Consider the following 21027-nt stretch of genomic DNA (forward strand, 5'->3'; position numbering starts at 1 on the left):
CATCCTATGATGGTGCCACATTGAAAGACACTGAGCTGTTCAATAAGGCCATTCTACTGCATATGTTTGTTTATGGAAATTGTATGGCTGTTTGCTTGACTTTATACACCGGTCAAAAACGGGTGTGGCTGAAATAGCCGAATCCACTAATTTTAAAGGAGTGTCAACATACTTTTGTATTTTCAGTGTATATCGAGAGTTAAGCCAGGTTTTAGAACGGCTGACCATATTAGCACCCCTTTAGAAAGTTATTCTTGAAATGTTGGTGATATAACAATACAAGACCGCCTTAAACAGTTCCCTTCGAAATGACCAGCTGTAAACAAGCAAAACAGAGCATCGAATTAGCATTCGGGATATTGTGTATCCAAGTCTTTACTGTGTTGTAGTGTCAACAAATTGCATATCTGCTTTAACTTAGTGGTGGGGAGTCGACGCCAAAAGAATCAACTCCTTGCCATCGACTCTAGGTGTTGACTGACATTTATGGTTGTCAAGCTTCGATTCCTTTCGAAATCGACTCCTATGATTAAGTATTTTTGCAGCGGAGATAACGGAGATATTTGCCGTAGTCTACTTCGAGAACAGAAGCTATCGCATCTTTCACAGCAAAGGGAGAGATGGGAGGGGCACAGCCATCCGTAATCAAAAGATGTAGGCTATTGCAATGCTGTATTTCGCAATTTCCTGGCTTGGCATGTCTCGCGCAAGCTCAGTAAAGTAGGGGCTATCAATGAGTAGGCTGAGCTATTCTACAAAAACAGACCGAAGACCATAGCAAAGTGAAAAGAGGAGCCAGCTAGGGCAACCTGAGGGAGAGAGAGGCGATCGGGGCAGACAGACAGTCAGAACTGTGTGTATAGGGTATATCTTGGTCATTTAATATACTTTTGGTTAATTTACGAGGCAGTGCTAGATACAAAGTATATATTAGGCTAACAATGAGTATGGTAACCTCTTGAGGATACCCTAGGATAGGGGGCGCCACAGCGCATTTTGAAAAAAAATCGTTCCCATTTTCAACGGCCTACTAATCAAACTCAGAAGATAGGGCATGCATATACTTATTATATATGGATAGAAAACACTCTAAAGTTTCTAAAACTGTTTGAATGGTGTCTGTGAGTATAACAGAACTCAAATGGCAGTCAAAACCCCGAGACCGATTGAAACAAGAAGTGGAATTCTGAATTGTGGACTTGACTTCTCATCTTTCCTTATTAATCACACCGTTAACCATGGTTCAGTGAGCACTTCCTATTGCTTCCACTAGATGTCGCCAGTCCTTTCACAGTGGTTTGAGCCTTATAGAGTCAAAACTCAGTGAATGACACGAGTTTGAAATTGGTCACAGGGGATGGGCCATCACCATTATGACGCCGGCGGCCATGTCTGCCCCCACCTTTGGAAACGGTTTTAAAGGCCATGACATCATCCCCCTCGAATCTTATTGGCTCTCTTGGTGTTAGAGGCCCTGAAGATTTATTTTATACAACGTTTGACATGTTTGAACGAACCTACATGCGCGAGGATTGCTTTTATTCTGAACTTCAGAGCTGCGCTTGGAGAGAGCCATAGGACGCGCTACCAACATCAGGCTAATGGAACGTGAAGTATGGACTTTTTGACCGAAAATACATCTGTTGTGGACCTGGGATGCTTTCTGATGAAGACAACTAAAGGTAGGCGATTATTGACAATATTATACAAGATGAGATGGTTCATACTGTTGCGTCCAAGATGGCGCCGAGCTCTGTATATTAGCTCATTTTCTGAGTATCGCATCTCCTTTTATCGCAAAGTGTGATTACCCAGTAAAGTTAATTTAAAATCTGGTATGACGGGTGTTCTCAAGAGATATTCATCTATAAATGTTAGATTGACAATATACATTTAAAAAATCGTTATAGTATAGCAATTTATTGAAATGTAGCATTGTTTACCGGGACGCTTTTGAGGGGAAATTAGGTAGTCAACGTCAGACAGAGATGTAAAATGCTGTTTTTATATATAAATATGACCTTTATTGAACAAAAGAATGCATGCATTGTATAACATGATGTCCTAGGGGTGCCATCTGATGAAGTTTGTAAAAGGTTAGTGCTGCATTTAGCTGTTTATTGATTATATGTGATGCAAGTGGTTGGTCGGAAAATGGCTATGAAGCTGCTTTTTACGATGGACTCATCTAATATAATCTAATGATTTGCTTTTCCTGTAAAACCTTTTTGAAATCGGACGACGTGGGTCGATTCAGGAGAGGTGTATCTATAAAAAAAATATATATATATTATTTAAAAAAAAAAAAAATTATGATATTTTTTTAATGCTAATTGGCGATATGATTTTTCGCTGGATTTTGATCCCGCTAACGGGATCAGATGCTGAAGTTAAGCTATTCTTCATAGTGTCAGTGAATTGAATCTCAACATCGCCAAATGCATCAGTTTGATTAGGACTAAATGTGCAATAAAAAGTATTGTGCCTATAGGTTATTTAATTAAACCCAAGCTGGCTGTTGATGTCCTAGGTCAGGGCTCTCCAACCATGTTCCTTGAGAGCTACCTTCCTGTAGGTTTTCGCTCCAACCCCAGTTGTAACTAACCTCATTCAACCAGCTAATTATTGAATCGGACGCGCTAGATTTGGAATAACAACTTACATGATGGTAGCTCTCCACGAACAGGGTAGGAGAGCCCTGTCCTAGGCAATGGATAGCAAAGCAGTATCCCTCCTAAACCTTTTGGAAATGGCAAATTCACTTTCTCATCCATAAACACAGTCAAGTGCAAATACGGTTCAGCAGCTCAAATCAGCAGCATGGGGTGCATTGTTATTAGGAATGATGTCTACCATGAACTGTTAAGATAATGATTGACAGTAGCGGTGCAGGGGGAAAATCGTGCTATCGTGCAAGTAAAAAAAACATGTTGACTCACCCTACTTGTAGAGAAACGCCAATGACATCCTGTCTTTCATGTTGACGAAATGGTCTACCACTTTGAACAGGGATGCATTTCTATGGTCGGATTTGGCACCAGTTGGACTTGCTGAACAAAGCACAGCGTAACAGCAGCTATGAATTTCAAGTTTCCAAAGGAAATGCGAGGAAAGGTCAATACAGTTAGCCTAGCGTAAGTTAGGCATCGCTAGATATATGTGAAACACATTTATTTTTGTCGTAATTTTTTCCACGTGAGAAAATTAAGAGAACCGAAAATAACAGCAAAACTAATTTCAAACCAGTACAGAAGCGGGACTGCGGTGAAAGATGTGACACTGGGGACATGCCCGATACAGCTCTGAGAGGCTACACAAAACGCTAATACGCAGCCCTGTCGGTGCGTAGCAGAGCCAGGAAATGTTTGTTCCCTTGGACTCAGCAGTGAAAACTATTTGAATCTGCTGGGGACTCGTGTGCTTTTAAGTGTATAATCTGCGACATGTTCTTAGTTGTCACGGGGAAAGTTCCGATGGATACCTTCATTTGTGAAAAATATTTTGAACTTGATGCAGAAAGGATTATTACACTTAATTAAGAATGAACATTTTGACCAAGCACCTTCCTGTGACATTGGGTGGTGTAGATGTCCTGGAGGGCAGGTAGTTTGCCCCCGGTGATGCGTTGTGCAGACCTCACTACCCTCTGGAGAGCCTTACGGTTATGGGCGGAGCAGTTGCCGTACCAGGCGGTGATACGGCCCGGCAGGATGCTCTCGATTATGCATCTGTTAAAGTTTGTGAGTGTTTTTGGTGACAAGCCAAATTTCTTCAGCCTCCTGAGGTTGAAGAGGAGCTACTGCGCCTTCTTCACCACGCTGTCTGTGTGGTTGGACCATTTCAGTTTGTCCGTGATGTGTACGCCAAGGAACTTAAAACTTTCTACCCTCTCCACTACTGTCCCGTGTGACTCAGTTGGTAGAGCATGGTGTTTGCAATGTCAGGGTTGTGGGTTCGATTCCCACGGGGGACCTGTACGGAGAAAAAAATGTATGAAAGGTATGCAGTCGCTTTGGATAAGAGCGTCTGCTAAATGACGTAAATGTAGAGGTCGACCAATTAATCGGAATGGACGATTAATTAGGGCAGATTTCAAGTTTTCATAACAATCGGAAAACTGGTATTTTTGGACGCCGATTGAAAAAAAAAAAAATGTTAGACCTTTATTTAATTAACTAGGCAAGTCAGTTAAGAACACATTCTTATTTTCAATGACGGCCTAGGAACGGTGGGTTAACTGCCTTTTTCAGGTGTCAGAACGACAGATTTGTACCTTGTCAGCTCGGGGATTCAATCTTGCAACCTTACGGTTAACTAGTCCAACGCTCTAACCACCTGCTTTACATTGCACTCCACGAGGAGCCTGCCTGTTAGTGAATGCAGTAAGAAGCCAAGGTAAGTTGCTAGCTAGCATTAAACTTATCTTGTAAAAAACAATCAATCAATCAATCAATCATAATCACTAGTTAACTACACATGGTTGATAATATTACTAGTTTATCTAGCCTGTCCTGCGTTGCATATAATCGCTTAGGTACACGTTGCTCCAACCATAAACATCAATGGCTTTCTTAAAATCAATACACAAGTATATATTTTTAAACCTGCATATTTAGTTAATATTGCCTGCTAACATGAATTTCTTTTAACTAGGGAAAATGTGTCACTTCTCTTGCAAACAGAGTCAGGGTATATGCAGCAGTTTGGGCCGCCTGGCTCGTTGTGAACTGTGAAGACTATTTCTTCCTAACAAAGACAGCCGACTTCACCAAACGGGGGATGATTTAACAAAACCGTATTTGCGAAAAAAGCACAATCGTTGCACGACTGTACCTAACCATAAACATCAATGCCTTTCTTAAAATCAATACGCAGAAGTATATATTTTTAAACCTGCATATTTAGCTAAAAGAAATCCAGGTTAGCAGGCAATATTAACCAGGTGAAATTGTGTCATTTTGCGTTCATTGCACGCAGAGTCAGGGTATATGCAACAGTTTGGGCCGCCTAGCTCGTTGCGAACTAATTTGTCCGAATTTTACGTAATTATGACATAACATTGAAGGTTGTGCAATGTAACAGGAATATTTAGATTTAGGGATGCCACCCATTAGATAAAATTCAGAATGGTTCCGTATTACACTGACAGGAAAAACGTTTTGTTTTCGAGATGATAGTTTCCGGATTCGACCATATTAATGACCTAAGGCTGGTATTTCTGTGTGTTATTATGTTATAATTAAGTCTATGATTTGATAGAGCAGTCTGACTGAGCGATGGTAGGCAGCAGCAGGCTCGTAAGCGTTCATTCAAACAGCACTTTCGTGCGTTTGCCAGCAGCCCTTCGCAATGCATTGCGCTGTTTATGATGTCAAGCCTGTCAACACCCAAGATTAGGCTGGTGTAACCGATGTGAAATGGCTAGCTAGTTAGCCGGGTGCGCGCTAATAGCATTTCAAACGTCACTCGCTCTAAGACTTGGAGTAGTTTTTCCCCTTGTTCTACATGGGTAACGCTGCTTCGAGGGTGGCTGTTGTTGATGTGTTCCTGGTTCAAGCCCAAGTAGGAGCGAGGAGAGGGACGGAAGCTATACTGTTACACTGGCAATACTAAAGTGCCTATAAGAACATCCAATAGTCAAAGGTATATGAAATACAAATCGTATAGAGAGAAATAGTCCTATCATTCCTATAATAACTACAACCTAAAACTTCTTAGCTGGGAATATTGAAGACTCAAGTTAAAAGGAACCACCAGCTTTCATATGTTCTCATGTTCTGAGCAAGGAACTTAAACGTTAGCTTTTTTACATGGCACATATTGCACTTTTACTTTCTTCTCCAACACTTTGTTTTTGCATTATTTAAACCAAATTGAACATGTTTCATTATTTATTTGAGGCTAAATTGATTTTATTGATGTATTATATTAAGTTAAAATAAGTGTTCATTCAGTATTGTTGTAATTGTCATTATTACAAATAAAAAAAAATAAAAAATTGTCCGATTAATCGGTACCGGCTTTTTTGGTCCTCCAATAATTGGTATCGGTATCGGCGTTGAAAAATCATAAATCGGTCGACCTCTACCGTCGATGTGGACAGGGGGCTGCTCCCTCTGCTGTTTCCTGAAGTCCACGATCATCTCCTTTGTTTCGTTGACGTTGAGTGTGAGGTTATTTTCCTGACACCACACTCCGAGGGCCCTCACCTCCTCCCTGTAGGCCTTCTCGTCATTGTTGGTAATCAAGCCTACCACTGTAGTGTTGCCTGCAAACTTAACCTGTTAGGGCTAGGGGGCAGTATTTACACGGCCGGATAAAAAACGTACCCGATTTAATCTGGTTATTAACCCAGAAACTAGAATATGCATATAATTATTGGCTTTGGATCGAAAACACCCTAAAGTTTCTAAAACTGTTTGAATGGTGTCTGTGAGTATAACAGAACTCATATGGCAGGCAAAAACCTGAGAAGATTCCTTACAGGAAGTGGCCTGTCTGACAAGTTCTTGTTCTTCTTGACTCTCTTTATTGAAAACTGAGGATCTTTGCTGTAACGTGACACTTCCTACGGCTCCCATAGGCTCTCAGAACCCGGGAAAAAGCTGAATGATGTAATTCCAGCCCCTGGCTGAAAAACATTAGCGCCTTTGGTAAGTGGTCTATCAGAGGACAATGAGACTGAGGCGCGTGCACGAGGTGACCCCATGTTTTTATTTTCTCTCTGTTTGAACGTAAACACGCTTTCCCGGTCGGAATATTATCGCTTTTTTACGAGAAAAATGGCATAAAAATTGATTTTAAACAGCGGTTGACATGCTTCGAAGTATGGTAATGGAATATTTAGATTTTTTTTGTCACGAAACGCGTCGTGTGCGTCACCCTTCTTTACACTTCGGATAGTGTCTTGAACACACGAACAAAACAGAGGATATTTGAACATAACTATGGATTATTTTGAACCAAACCAACATTTGTTATTGAAGTAGAAGTCCTGGGAGTGCATTCTGACGAAGAACAGCAAAGGTAATAACATTTTTCTTATAGTAAATCTGACTTTGGTGAGGGCTAAACTTGGTGGGTGTCTAAATAGCTAGCCCTGTGATGCCGGGCTATCTACTTAGAATATTGCAAAATGTGCTTTCACCGAAAAGCATAGCGAGTGCATAGAGGAGTTCTCTATCTATAATTCTTAACATAATTGTTATCTTTTTTGTAAATTCACCGGAAGTTTGCGGGGGGGTATGCTAGTTCTGAACGTCACATGCTAATGTAAAAAGCTGGTTTTTGATATAAATATGAACTTGATTGAACAAAACATGCATGTATTGTATAACATAATGTCCTAGGTGTGTCATCTGATGAAGATCATCAAAGGTTAGTGCTGCATTTAGCTGTGGTTTGGGTTTATGTGACATTATATGCTAGCTTGAAAAATGGGTGTCTGATTATTTCTGGCTGGGTACTCTGCTGACATAATCTAATGTTTTGTTTTCGTTGTAAAGCCTTTTTGAAATCGGACAGTGTGGTTAGATTAACGAGAGTCTTGTCTTTAAAATGGTGTAAAATAGTCATATGTTTGAGAAATTGAAGTAATAGCATTTCTAAGGTATTTGAATAACGCGCCACAGGATTCCACTGGCTGTTACGTAGGTGGGATGATTTCGTCCCACCTTCCCGAGAGGTTAATGATTTGAGTTGGAGGCGTGCATGGCCACGTAGTCGTGGGTGAACAGGGAGTGCAGGAGAGGGCTGAGAACGCACCCTTGTGGGGCCCCAGTGTTGAGGATCAGCGGGGTGAAGATGTTGTTACCTACCCTCACCACCTGGGGGCGGCCCCTCAGGAAGTCCAGGACCCAGTTGCACAGGGCGGGGTCGAGAGCTTAATGAAGAGTTTGGAGGGTATTATGGTGTTAAATGCTGAGCTGTAGTCGATGAACAGCATTCTCACATAGGTATTCCTCTTGTCCAGATGGGTTAGGGCAGTGTGATTGTGATTGCGTCATCTGTGGACCTATTGGGGCAGTAAGCAAATGGAGTGGGTCTAGGGTGTCAGGTAGGGTGGAGGTGATATGATCCTTGAATAGTCTCTCAAAGCACTTCATGATGACGGAAGTGAGTGCTGCGAGTGGTAGTCATTTAGCTCAGTTACCTCTTGAAGCATGTGGGGACAGCAGACTGGGATAAGGATTGATTGAATACGTCCGTAAAACACACCAGCCAGCTGGTCTGCGCATGCTCTGAGGACGTGGCTGGGGATGCCGTCTGGGCCTGCAGCCTTGCGAGGGTTGACACGTTTAAATGTTTTGCTCACGTCGGCTGCAGTGAAGAAGAGCCCGCAGGTTTTGGTAGTGAGCCGTGTCAGTGGCACTGTATTGTCCTCAAAGCGAGCAAAGAAGTTGTTTAGTCTGTCTGGGAGGAAGGCATCCTGGTCCGCGACGGGGCTGGTTTTCCTTTTATAGTCCGTGATTGACTGTAGACCCTGCCACATACCTCTCGTGTCTGAGCCGTTGAATTGCAACTCTACTTTGTCTCTATACTGATGCTTAGCTTGTTTGATTGCCTTGCGGAGGGAATAGCTACACTGTTTGTATTTGGTCATGTTTCCGGTCACCTTGCCCTGATTAAAAGCAGCGGTTCGAGCTTTCAGTTTTGCGCGAATGCTGCCATCAATCCACGGTTTCTGGTTTGGGAATGTTTTAATAGACGCTGTGGGTACGACCTCGCTGATGCACTTGCAAATAAACCCGCTCACCGAATCAGCGTATTCATCAATGTTGTTGTTCGCCGCAATGCGGAACATATCCCAGTCCACGTGATCGAAGCAATCTTGAAGCATGGAATCCAATTGGTCGGACCAGCGTTGAACAGACCTGAGCGCGGGAGCTTCCTGTTTTAGTTTCTGTCTATAGGCTGGAAGCAACAAAATGGAGTCGTGGTCAGCTTTTCCGAAAGGAGGGCGGGGGAAGGCCTTATATGCATCGCGAAAGTTAGAATAACAATAATCTAGGGTTTTGCCAGCCCTGGTAGCGCAAACGATATGCTGATAGAATTTAGGGTGCCTTGTTAAAATCCCCAGCTACAATAAATGCAGCCTCAGGATATGTGTTTTCCAGTTTACATAGAGTCAAATGAAGTTTGTTCAGGGCCATCGATGTGTCTGCTTGGTGGGGGGGGGGGGGGGGGGGATATGCGGCTGTGATTATAATCAAAGACAATTCTCTAGGTAGATAATGCGGTCGGCATTTGATTGTGAGGAATTCTAAGTCAGGTGAACAGAAGGACTTGTGTTCCTGTATGTTGTTATGATCACACCATGTCTCGTTAATCATAAGGCATACACCCCCGCCCTTCTTCTTTACAGAAAGATGCTTGTTTCTGTCGGCGCGATGCGTGAAGAAACCAGCTGGCTGTACCGACTCCGATAGTGTGTCTCGAGTGAGCCATGTTTCCGTGAAACAAAGACCGTTACAGTCTCTGATTTGTCTCTGGAACGCTACCCTTGCACGGATTTCGTCTCCCTTGTTGTCAAGAGACTGGACATTGGCGAGTAGTATGCTCGGGAGCAGTGCACGATGTGCCCGTCCACGGAGCCTGACCAGAAGACCGCTCCGTCTGCCCCTTCTACGGCATCGTTGTTTTGGATCGCCGGCTGGGATCCGATCCATTGTCCTGGGTGGTGGGCAAAACAGAGGATCCACTTCGGGAAAGTCATATTCCTGGTCGTAATGTTGGTGAGTTGACGTTGCTCTTATATCCAATAGTTCCTCTCGACTGTATGTAATAAAACCTAAGATTACCTGGGGTAACAATGTAAGAAATATCACATTAAAAAATGACTTATCAATGACCCAAGTCCAGCTCATTTAATCCCTACCATTGTGTCGCTGAGCTGTCATAATGCTTCAGCAAATGTACATTATCCCAGGGGCATTGGAAGACACAATGTAAGTAACCAAATATACGTCCCTCTTACTGCCCTGAATGCCTCTGCTGATCCTACAGCTATTGTATGCAGTAGTCATATACATATGAACCAGAGTTATACTGTTAGCACTGAGTCGGTGTGCCCTAGCAGGAAGTCCACTGCGTACAGCTCACCCTGCACTAACATAAATAACCCAAGCAGGTCTACCTCTACTAAGCTTCCCAGTAAAGTAAGAAAAACAATCAAGCATCTGTCAAAGGAATTTTATAACCTAATGATAATAATTAACAATCAATAAGCCTTGACTAATCCCCAGGGTTTGTAAGACAATGGGTTAATAATTAGGCAAGGACTCAGCTTTCTGCAAAAGGTTCATACGGCTTTATTCAGAGAACGTTCTGCCCAACATGCACAAAGATGTTAATTTTATCCCCTCTCTCCGCTTACGCACACACCTCCACACAAACAGTAGATAACCTATGCACACACATACGCACAAACAGTAGGTGAACAGTATCTATTCCTTGACCTCCCACCACTGTTCCAGCACTGCCTGTTCCATTCCCTATAGATTAGGAGAACCTTGAAGGCTCCTCCCGGTATCTCACACATGTATACGTCTACTGCTCCTTTGGGGCCACGAAATACACACACACATTTCTCTCCCTCTCCAGCCTCTACTAGACCTTTATGAGACTAACGTTCAGTACATTGATTATTCATTATCCATGCTACATAACTACTAATTCATAATGGATTATTGATTAATTTACCTTTATTAGATAATTCTCTTATCAGCATCCCAGATGTTTTTCTTAAATAGCCCACGTTAACATATGTAGCTTAATAAGAAACAAGGTTCATGAAATCAATAATTTGCTAGTAACAGATTCCATTCATATTCTGACAACCTCTGAAACTCACTTGGATAGTAACTTTGATAGTGGTAGCAATACATGGTTATAAGATCTATAGAAATGCCAAAGGTGGAGGTGTGGCTGTTTTTATATTCAGAACCACATTCCTGTAAAGCTTAGAGAGGATCTCATGTTAAATACTGTTGAAGTAATATGGCAACAGGTTCATCTGCCTCACCTAAAGACCATTCTGGTGGGAAGCAGCTATAGACCACCAAGTGGTAACAGTCAGTATCTGGATAACATGTGAAATGCTTGATAATGTGCACTACCGTTCAAAAGTTTGGGGTCACTTAGAAATGTCCTTGTTTTTTTTTTTTTAAGTAAATTTTTTGTCCATTAAAATAACATCAAATTGATCAGAAATACAGTGTAGACATTGTTGTTGTAAATGACTATTGCAGCTGGAAACGGCTTTTTTTCTTATTTATGGAATATCTACATAGGCGTACAGAGACCAACCATCACTTCTGTGTTCCAATGGCACGTTGTGTTAGCTAATCCAAGTTTATAATTTTAAAAGGCTAATTGATCATTAGTAAACCCTTTTGCAATTATGTTAGCACAGCTGAAAACTGTTTTGATTAAAGAAGCAATAAAACTGGCCTTCTTTAGACTAGTTGAGTATCTGGAGCATCAGCATTTGTGGGTTCGATTACAGGCTCAAAATGGCCAGAAACAAAGACCTTTCTTCTGAAACTCATCAGTCTATCCTTGTTCTGAGAAATGAAGGCTATTCCATGCGAGAAATATCCAAGAAACTGAAGATCTCGTACAAAGTTGTGTTCTACTCCCTTCACAGAACAGCACAAACTGGCTCTAACCAGAATATAAAGAGGAGTGGGAGCATAACTGAGCAAGAGGGCAAGTACATTAGTGTCTAGTTTGAGAAACAGATGCCTCACAAGTCCTCAACTGGCAGCTTAATTAAACAGTGCCCGCAAAATACCAGTCTCGATGTCAACAGTGATGAGGCGACCCCGCCAAGACCATTCACGGTTGAGCTTGCACAGTTTAGCGCAACGCTGATTGGCAAAAAAATTTATTTCTTTTGTCAAGGGAAGCAAAATGCTCGCTGACTTCCCTTGCCTTCAATGCTACGGGCGGCAACAATGTCATACTTGTTTGGACCAGACCGTGTCCGATAGATGGCATACACGTAGAGAGACAGAGGTGCTGGTGTTTCGCTCTCTCGGATGCTTTCTCCTGTGAGATAAGTTCAGCCTCTTGCGAATTGAAGGAAAATTATGAAACACAGAGACAAAAGATAAATTATTGTATATTTCTTTAATTTAGTTTTGTTACATTTTTGGGGGGATGCCTGGCTTCTCTTGGCGTCCATGAATACACGTCACTGGGTTATGATCACACTTAATCAATTTAAATATTATGGGGAGACCTATAAATTTGGCAGCCAAGCACGAGTTATCAGTGTAGCTTATTGTCGTCTAGACATGATGTTGAAATATCTTCACGCCTACAATAAAAACATCCAACATCCTTTCATCATGATTCAATTAAATTTGAAGAAAAAAAATACGATTTACAGGGGGCTGTTTGGAAAAACTAATCCTGTGTGAATCGTCCTCAGGAATAATGCATATGCTTGGATAATAATTACAAAACCAACATCTCTAGTAATACCAGCCCGAATAGGGCTATAACATGGCAAATAATAGGCTTATCGGTGTGTAGTGCGCCGCATCAACCCATGGGATCCGTCAAGGCTACACACAGCAGAAACATCACTGAAATATTCTAGTTCCTACACATCACCTTTTATATTCAAACAAAATAGGCCTTTTATAGGCTGAATTGATGAGCAAATGGGCAGCAGCACGCTCATGTCAGTCCTCTTGAACGCAAATGTAGTCTTCCTAGTAGGACTCAGCAGTGGCAATTTTAACATGTAAATTTTGGTGGACCAAACACATTTTTTGTATGCATGCTAGCAAAGTCTCAACACAACACTAAATAATACATGAATTGCACTATAACGGTGCCAAACGGTGCCCACAAACAGTTAGGGCCTACATTAAGCTGTCCCAAAAGCAGCGCTTTCTTTTCAGAACAATGGAGTGAATCCTTACCACTGCTACACCTGGCTTTCAACGAAACCGTTTCAGCCTCATTTACTGCCTTTTAAAGAGACATGGCTGACTTGCTTAAACAAATGTGGTTGAGATGTACAAACTATGGCATAAGGGGATGACAAGCGGACAAGAGGCAATCCGTAATTTCGATTAAGACATTTTGCTCTCGCCTCACAGATAGAGAGGCCCAACCCACATGTTGATATAAGATACAGTGATGAGTTTTGTAACTATCACCTGTGATAAACCTGAGTGCACAATGGTAAATAGCATCCAGTGGTTTTAATGTGTTTGCCTATGCATGCATATAGATAATATCACCATAATCTAAAACGGACATAAAAGTAGCCTGCACAATTTGTTTTCTATTTACGGAGGACAGACAAGCCCTGTTTCTGTAAAGGAACCCTATCTTGAATTTGAGCTTTTTCCCCAATTCAGTAACATGTTTTTTAAAAGAAAGCTTATCATCTAACCATACCCCTAAATATTTATATGCAGAGACCTGTTTGATTTGAGTACCATCCAAGCTAGTGATTCCAAAAGTGTTTCTAACTGAGAGTTTAGACCTAGAAAAAAACATGACATTTGTTTTCTTAGCGTTTAAAACAAGTTTAAGCTGTAAAAGAGACCCCTGTAGGTCTGACTCCAACTGCATTAAAGCTTGGTCCGCTGTTGGAGCAATAGAGTACATCACTGTGTCATCTGCATATAAATGGAATTTACAATATCTGACATCATCACCAATGTTGTTTATATAAAGTGAGAACAATAGTGGGCCAATTATTGAACCCTGAGGGACCCCTTTAAGTAACTGTAAGGGGTCAGACTTGACCATGACGGCCTGAGTTCTATCTTTAACCTCTCTAGGGTCGGCGGGACGAAATCGTCCCACCTACGTAACAGCCAGTGGAATCCTGTGGCGCGTTATTCAAATACCTTAGAAATGCTATTACTTCAATTTCTCAAACATATGACTATTTTACACCATTTTAAAGACAAGACTCTCGTTAATCTAACCACACTGTCCGATTTCAAAAAGGCTTTACAACGAAAGCAAAACATTACATTATGTCAGCAGAGTACCCAGACAGAAATAATCAGACACCCATTTTTCAAGCTAGCATATAATGTCACAAGAACCCAGAAGACAGCTAAATGCAGCACTAACCTTTGATGATCTTCATCAGATGACACACCTAGGACATTATGTTATACAATACATGCATGTTTTGTTCAATCAAGTTCATATTTATATCAAAAACCAGCTTTTTACATTAGCATGTGACGTTCAGAACTAGCATACCCCCCGCAAACTTCCGGTGAATTTACAAAAAATTTACTAAATTACTCACGATAAACGTTCACAAAAAGCATAACAATTATTTTAAGAATTATAGATACAGAACTCCTCTATGCACTCGATATGTCCGATTTTAAAATAGCTTTTCGGTGAAAGCACATTTTGCAATATTCTAAGTAGATAGCCCGGCATCACAGGGCTAGCTATTTAGACACCCAGCAAGTTTAGCACTCACCAAAGTCAGATTTACTATAAGAAAAATGCTATTACCTTTGGTGTTCTTCGTCAGAATGCACTCCCAGGACTTCTACTTCAAAAACAAATGTTGGTTTGGTCCCAAATAATCCATTGTTATATCCAAATAGCGGCGTTTTGTTCGTGCGTTCAAGACACTATCCGAAGTGTAAATAAGGGTCACACGCACGACGCATTTCGTGACAAAAACATTCTAAATATTTCATTACCGTACTTCGAAGCATGTCAACCGCTGTTTAAAATCAATTTTTATGCAATTTTTCTCGTAAAAAAGCGATAATATTCCGACCGGGAATCTGCGTTTAGGTAAAAAGACGAAAGAAAATAAAGCATGGAGTCGACTCGTGCACGCGCCTAAGCCCATTGTCCTCTGATCGGCCACTTGCCAAAAGCGATAATGTGTTTCAGCCTGGGGCTGCCTCGATATCATTCAGCTTTTTCCCGGGCTCTGAGAGCCTATGGGAGCCGTAGGAAGTGTCACGTTACAGCAAAGATCCTCAGTCTTCACTAAACAGAGACAAGAAGAACAAGATCTTGTCAGAGAGGCCACTTCCTGTAAGGAATCTTCTCAGGTTTTTGCCTGCCATATGAGTTCTGTTATACTCACAGACACCATTCAAACAGTTTTAGAAACTTTAGGGTGTTTTCTATCCAAAGCCAACAATTATATGCATATTCTAGTTACTGGGCAGGAGTAGTAACCAGATTAAATCGGGTACGTTTTTTATCCGGCCGTGTCAATACTGCCCCCTACGACCAACAGGTTAAGATAGTCATAAAACCATCGGCAGGCATCTTTTCCCAGTCCTATAGATGATAGCTTACTCAAAAGGGTAGCATGGTCTACAGTGTCAAAAGCTTTTGACAAATCTACAAACAACGCAGCACAGTGCTTTCTATCATCTAAGGCATTTGCAATATAATTTACAACAAGCATAGTGGCCGATGTGGTACTGTGTTTAGATCTAAAACCATATTGATTGGTGCTAAGAATACTGTTAGCAGAAAGAAAAGATTGTAACTTTTTGTTGACTATAGATTCTAGGATCTTTGCCAGACATGACCGAGCCAGGACGCACGTAGTCAATATAACTGTTTGTTCAGCACTTTTGAAATGTACAGCAACAGAATTCAGAACATGGGCCATTCTTATAGTATTCTCCCTGTACACAAAGTCAGAACCATAGGAGAAATAAAAGGGGCATATAAGCAGACAATGAAAGCTCTTTCAATATTCAGTGATTAGATTTTTCTCAAATAGGCTACATGTGCACCACCAAGCCAGAACAGTAGGCTAAGTTATGAGGGGGAAAGGGACCAAATTATTAGGGTGAGGCACATGGCCTACTTACAGCTTACTACATAACATACACTTAGTAAAACTTTCATAGCTACAGTATACATATCTCCCTGGCATATTACATAATATATGCAGCAGCATACAATACATTCTTGGACTCACCTTGTTGTGCTGTGCTCACTTGAACAGGAAGGTGGCATGTCGGTCCTTGTGGTCCAAATTTTGTCATCAAACTCTTTGTCATCAAAGTCTACTATTCTCTGGATTTATGGTGCTTTCAAGACACCTGGAAACTCGAGGAAAAAAACAAGGTGGAATCATGTCGTCAATGATCTTCAGGTCGGAGTTCTAGAAAGAGGAACAATTTCCGAGTTGGATGACCGTTCAAAATGTATTTTCCCAGTCAGAGCTTGTTTTTTTCAGAATTCGCAGTTGTCTTGAACTTACTGAAGTCTGAGATTTCCCAGTTCCGAGTTTCCAGTTGTTTTGAACGCGACAGAAGTCATGCTGGATTGACAGTATGGCCAACGTATTCAAGCTTTTCTGGCCCATGGCGTTGGGTGTGAATGTTTATCCTATTAAGCTTGGAAAAGAGACCCTTAAACCTAGACTTGGACCACACATCCACTCCACTAAATAGCAGGCTAATGATTGCTTTGTAACACTTGCAGTTAGCCACTGATTCCTACCAAACCACTCATTGTTGTATTAACGGTTTCCAACTTGTTGTGTAATGTCCAATGGTTGATGAGCACCGATGCATTTTATCTATAATTTCTCTTAATTATTTCTCTTTATATGATGAGGATTGAAAATAATTTGCCGGTAGATTGTCGACATGATTCATGATGACTGCTTGTCTAGCTTGCTAGCTAAGATTTTGAAAGTATGATGTTGACATGATCAGTCCAATCAAAGATATGGTAAACATAACGTGATTTGACGTCATTTTATCTGTTGCCAATGACCTTGAGCCTTCTTGGATGTGTACTTCTCCCTGTAGATTTTGTGTGACATAGTGTCCCCATGAGTGACAGAACACTGAGCCAATCATGGCGCAACTAGAGAAGATTACCAACCCCTACGCTCTGTATTTTCCACTGGCTGCCCCACCACCACAGAAAGCACTGAGCTAGGCTGAAACATCTACATTTTGGAGCTACCTTACTCAAGAAAGCAAAAAAGAGACCATATTTGTATGCGGCTTTATTGACTCAAAGATTTTATTTTATTTTTTACATTGTTTGCAAACTGATATGTGACACGTAAAACAGGCAAAAATAAAACAGGCTCTGCCCCACCTGCCCTGAATGACAGGTCGCCACTGGGACTCTGCAATAATGAGGTGTAGGTGTGCTCGCATCCGTTTCATCGTGTTTTGGGAGTCGAGCAAGAGTTGACTCCTTTCAACTCCAACCACAAGAGTCGGAGTCGACTCCAAAAATCCTGTGGTCTTGCACCACTACTTTCACTGGACATCTTCATAGGTATTGAAAACGATCACAAATAAACAGCACAACGTGGAAGCGTTAATTATGACTTAGTAACTGCTATGGAGGAGAAAGTGGCGCTCTTGGAATGCATTGGCCTAAGTCTCTTTAACTTTTTTTTTAAAAGTTCAACCATGTGTTTTTTACACAGAGATTGAGATCCTCTGTCCAAAGGTCATCACTCAAACTCTCCGGTCTGATTTATTTATAGTTATGCGCTGCGCAAAAGGGATTTATTGGCCATCAATAGAAGTGAAATGAGTCAAATTGACATCCATTGGTGGAAAATGATCTAGCGAGAGATGTTGGTGTATTAATGTGTACTAACCAACTGATATTCTTTCTGTGTGTGTGTCACGGCTGTCAAAAGGAGAGGACCAAAGTGCAGCGTGTGTCTCGTTCCACATTTTATTTACTCTGTGAAACTATGCAGTACATAAATAAACTGAATACAGAAAACAACAAACCATGACGCAGAGGAGAAACACTACTCAAAAATAATCACCCACAAAACCCAGGAAGACAAACCCCTACTTAAGTATGATCTCCAATTAGAGACAACGAGGACCAGCTGCTTCTAATTGGAGATCATCCCAAACAAACCAACATAGAAATACAAAAACTAGAACCTAAGAACATAGAAATAGAAAACATAGAAAAACACAAAACACCCCCTGTCATGCCCTGACCTACTCTACCATAGAAAATAACATCTTACTATGGTCAGGACGTGACTGTGTGTTAGTGTATGGACCTGGCAGAGTACAGGACCCTGTTTGTGCTTAGCTTCACCACCCCGGCGTTGACTCTGATGTGGCGCCCTCTTTCGGAACCCTGCTGGCCACCATCAATGTGGCCCTAAGCATGCTGGGAGAGGTAGTTTTTTCCCCCCCTGATAAAAAAAAAGGGCTTACCAAGAAAAACTTCCAAAAGGACTAATTTGAGATAGAAAGAGCAACTCCTGTCTACCTCGAATTAGTCCTTTTGGAAGTTTTTCTTGGTAAGCACTTCTCATGATTTTTGTCGTTGTTGACCACCCCTTCTTTGATTGCTGAAGTGGGAAAGCCCACCTGAACTCAGTTCCATTTCAGTTCAATCCAAGTCAATAAGCTTTACTGACATTGTAGGACAATGTACTGACATTGTAAGTATTTTATTTCTTGCAAATTAGGAAATATAAATTGTACTGTACATTCTGACTTTCGGTGTTCTTTGCTATGTCCATATTTAGGTGGAGAAGAAGAAGGAGCCGGCCTCCCTGACCTCGTCAGAGGAAACCCAAGCCCTCAAGTAAGGAGACTGAGAAGAGAACACTGAAACGTTGTTCTCACTGGTGGTAATATTGGTCATTTCTGCTTTCTAACTCATATGTGTGACTGTCCTCCCAGATCTCTGCTGATGTTCACCATGCTGATGTTCACCATGGAGAACTGTTTCTACGTGCTCATGTCCCAGGCTGTTCGCTGTCTGAAGGACCCGAGCATTGCCCCCAGAGACAAACAGAGACTCAAACAGGAGCTCAGCTCTGAACTGGTGAGGCTCTCTCCTTGTTCAAACTCCCTGCATCATTAGTCCCACCAGTCTAGTTTTATTTCTGTCCTTTTCTGCCATTACATTCTAGTCCCTTCTGTTCTTCTCAGCTCTGTTAGTGTCATGTAGTGTCATGTTTGTTGTAGCCTTAAATTGCAATTCCTACTTTTTGTTGTTGATGTTTCAATACATCTGTTGCAGGACATAATTATGATGCATGTGATATCTGATGGTCTCTCCCTGTCCTCCAGAGCACCCTGCTGTCCAGCCTGTCCCGTAACTTCCGCCGTGGCTCTCCATTGTCCCCGGCCAGCGGTCTGCTGCACTTCCCCTAGACCAAGCCCACCACCCCGGGCTCCAAGGCCAGCCACGAGGGTCAGGAGCCTTTCATCCAGCTGGTGCAGGCCTTCGTACGTCACGTACAGAGATAGACCCACCATGTGGAGCTTATGACTAGGGTGAGGTGGTTTTCCTGATGAGAAAACTCTGCTCACACATATGGTGTATTCTGCTCACACGCTAAGAGGTTCACTATACTGACACGGTGCCTCTATCATACTGAACTAGTACTGTACCATTCACTTTGGATGAATCACCCTTGTGGATGATGATTCTGTGTAGCACTTAACCTTTCTCTTCTGAATGTGTACGTGCTGAATGATACTTTTCACGGTGCAACAGTGTCGGTTCATTCTCTTCAGTTTGAATCCATTTTTATCAAGTCACTATTAGAATCTGTAGCACAATGTTCTGACATGGTGAACCAGTCATTTGGGTCATATTCTAAGCCAGGGTACTGTAGCATCGGTCTTTGTGCCAAATCATTTGGGTGTTTAGAAAATACTCCCATACGAAATGGAGATTCAACAATGTGTCACACTTGAAGTTCTAGCCTATACCCCAGTGGGAATGACCTAAGCCTAAGGTCAAAACATTTTACAGCTGCCTACAAGGCCCAGCAAAAATAAGTAAATTCTACAAGGAGATCCTGCAGAGAATTGAAATTTGCCTTAAGGGAACCATTAGATAGCTAGTAAATAAAATATTGGTGCTATTGAACGTCATTCTCGTTGACTGTCCGTCTTTCCATTTGCCTAGTTTTATAGGCTGTTTCTGAAAATAGTTGATTAGATTCAGAACTTCATTATGGTATAGAAGCAACCCAGTTGAAACCAAGCCACATTTAGAAACAACTTGTAGTAGTCTAAAGCTTGACTAAGTGAGCTGCCCAGTTACATTACATTTACATTTTAGTCATTTAGCAGACGCTCTTATCCAGAGTGACTTACAGTAGTGAATGCATACATTTCATACATTTTTTCTCCGTACTGGTCCACTGTTGCAAACACCATGCTCTACCAACTGAGCCACATGGGCTCTGCTATTTTTCAAAATGTTGACTTATAATGCTTGGATGGAGGGATGTTTTTCTGCTTTCTATACTTTTAAAAATATTCTTTATGATTTTCTTTTTGCTGTGAAGTTGTTTGCATCTGCTTGGATTTTCTGACTTTGTGCATCATGCACCGATACATTACAAAGAAACTGCCAAGATTTGTATGTCCCAAAAATTGTTTATATATGTATGATAATAAATAACCTTTTGTAGAACATTATTTTGTCTTCACATAGCCCAGGACACCTACAAATGAAAACCCACAAGTCAAACATCAGGGGAAAGACTCTTTTCATACAATGGGTCTATTGTATAAAAATTGTAAAATATATTTAAGGGGTAGGTGCCATATTTACATGAGGGCAAAGAAAACATACAATATTCCCTTAAAAATAACCTTTTACAACTTTCGTACCGAAAATAGGTCTCAATATATAGGAAGGTGGGCAAGCATCGTACAATTTCACAAAATATTATTTGCTTATCTGAAGGTGAGGTTACTCAAAAAGCAGATCGACAGTATTACAGAAGGCATGTAAGGGGGAGGGGCCTGAGAGAATGACTGGCAAGTCAATTGGGGTGCTATAAAGGCAATGTCCTTGACAGTTGGGGTCCATCTCAATAGTGAGTGGCTTCCTCATCTCCTTTCCTTCATCTGAACATCTGGCTTTCGCTATGCAGTACAACCCCTGTCAAGTATTTCCCATCAGTGCAGTTGAAGGGAAGGACAAGGGGAGGAAGCCACTATAGACTATAAAGCTCTGTCCATTTGGATGTGATGTTATTGTACGCTGTAGCGTTAAGATTTCCCTTCA

At 41.5% G+C, this 21027-nt stretch overlaps 1 pseudogene; it reads left to right on the forward strand.

Annotated features, from left to right (window-relative positions):
- LOC106562845 (nucleoporin NUP188-like) overlaps positions 1-19256 on the forward strand; it is a 76445-nt pseudogene extending 57189 nt beyond the window's left edge.
- The last annotated feature ends 1771 nt before the right edge of the window (positions 19257-21027 follow it).

This window comes from Salmo salar, chromosome ssa11, assembly GCF_905237065.1.
Source record: "Salmo salar chromosome ssa11, Ssal_v3.1, whole genome shotgun sequence".
Classification (NCBI taxonomy): domain Eukaryota; kingdom Metazoa; phylum Chordata; class Actinopteri; order Salmoniformes; family Salmonidae; genus Salmo; species Salmo salar.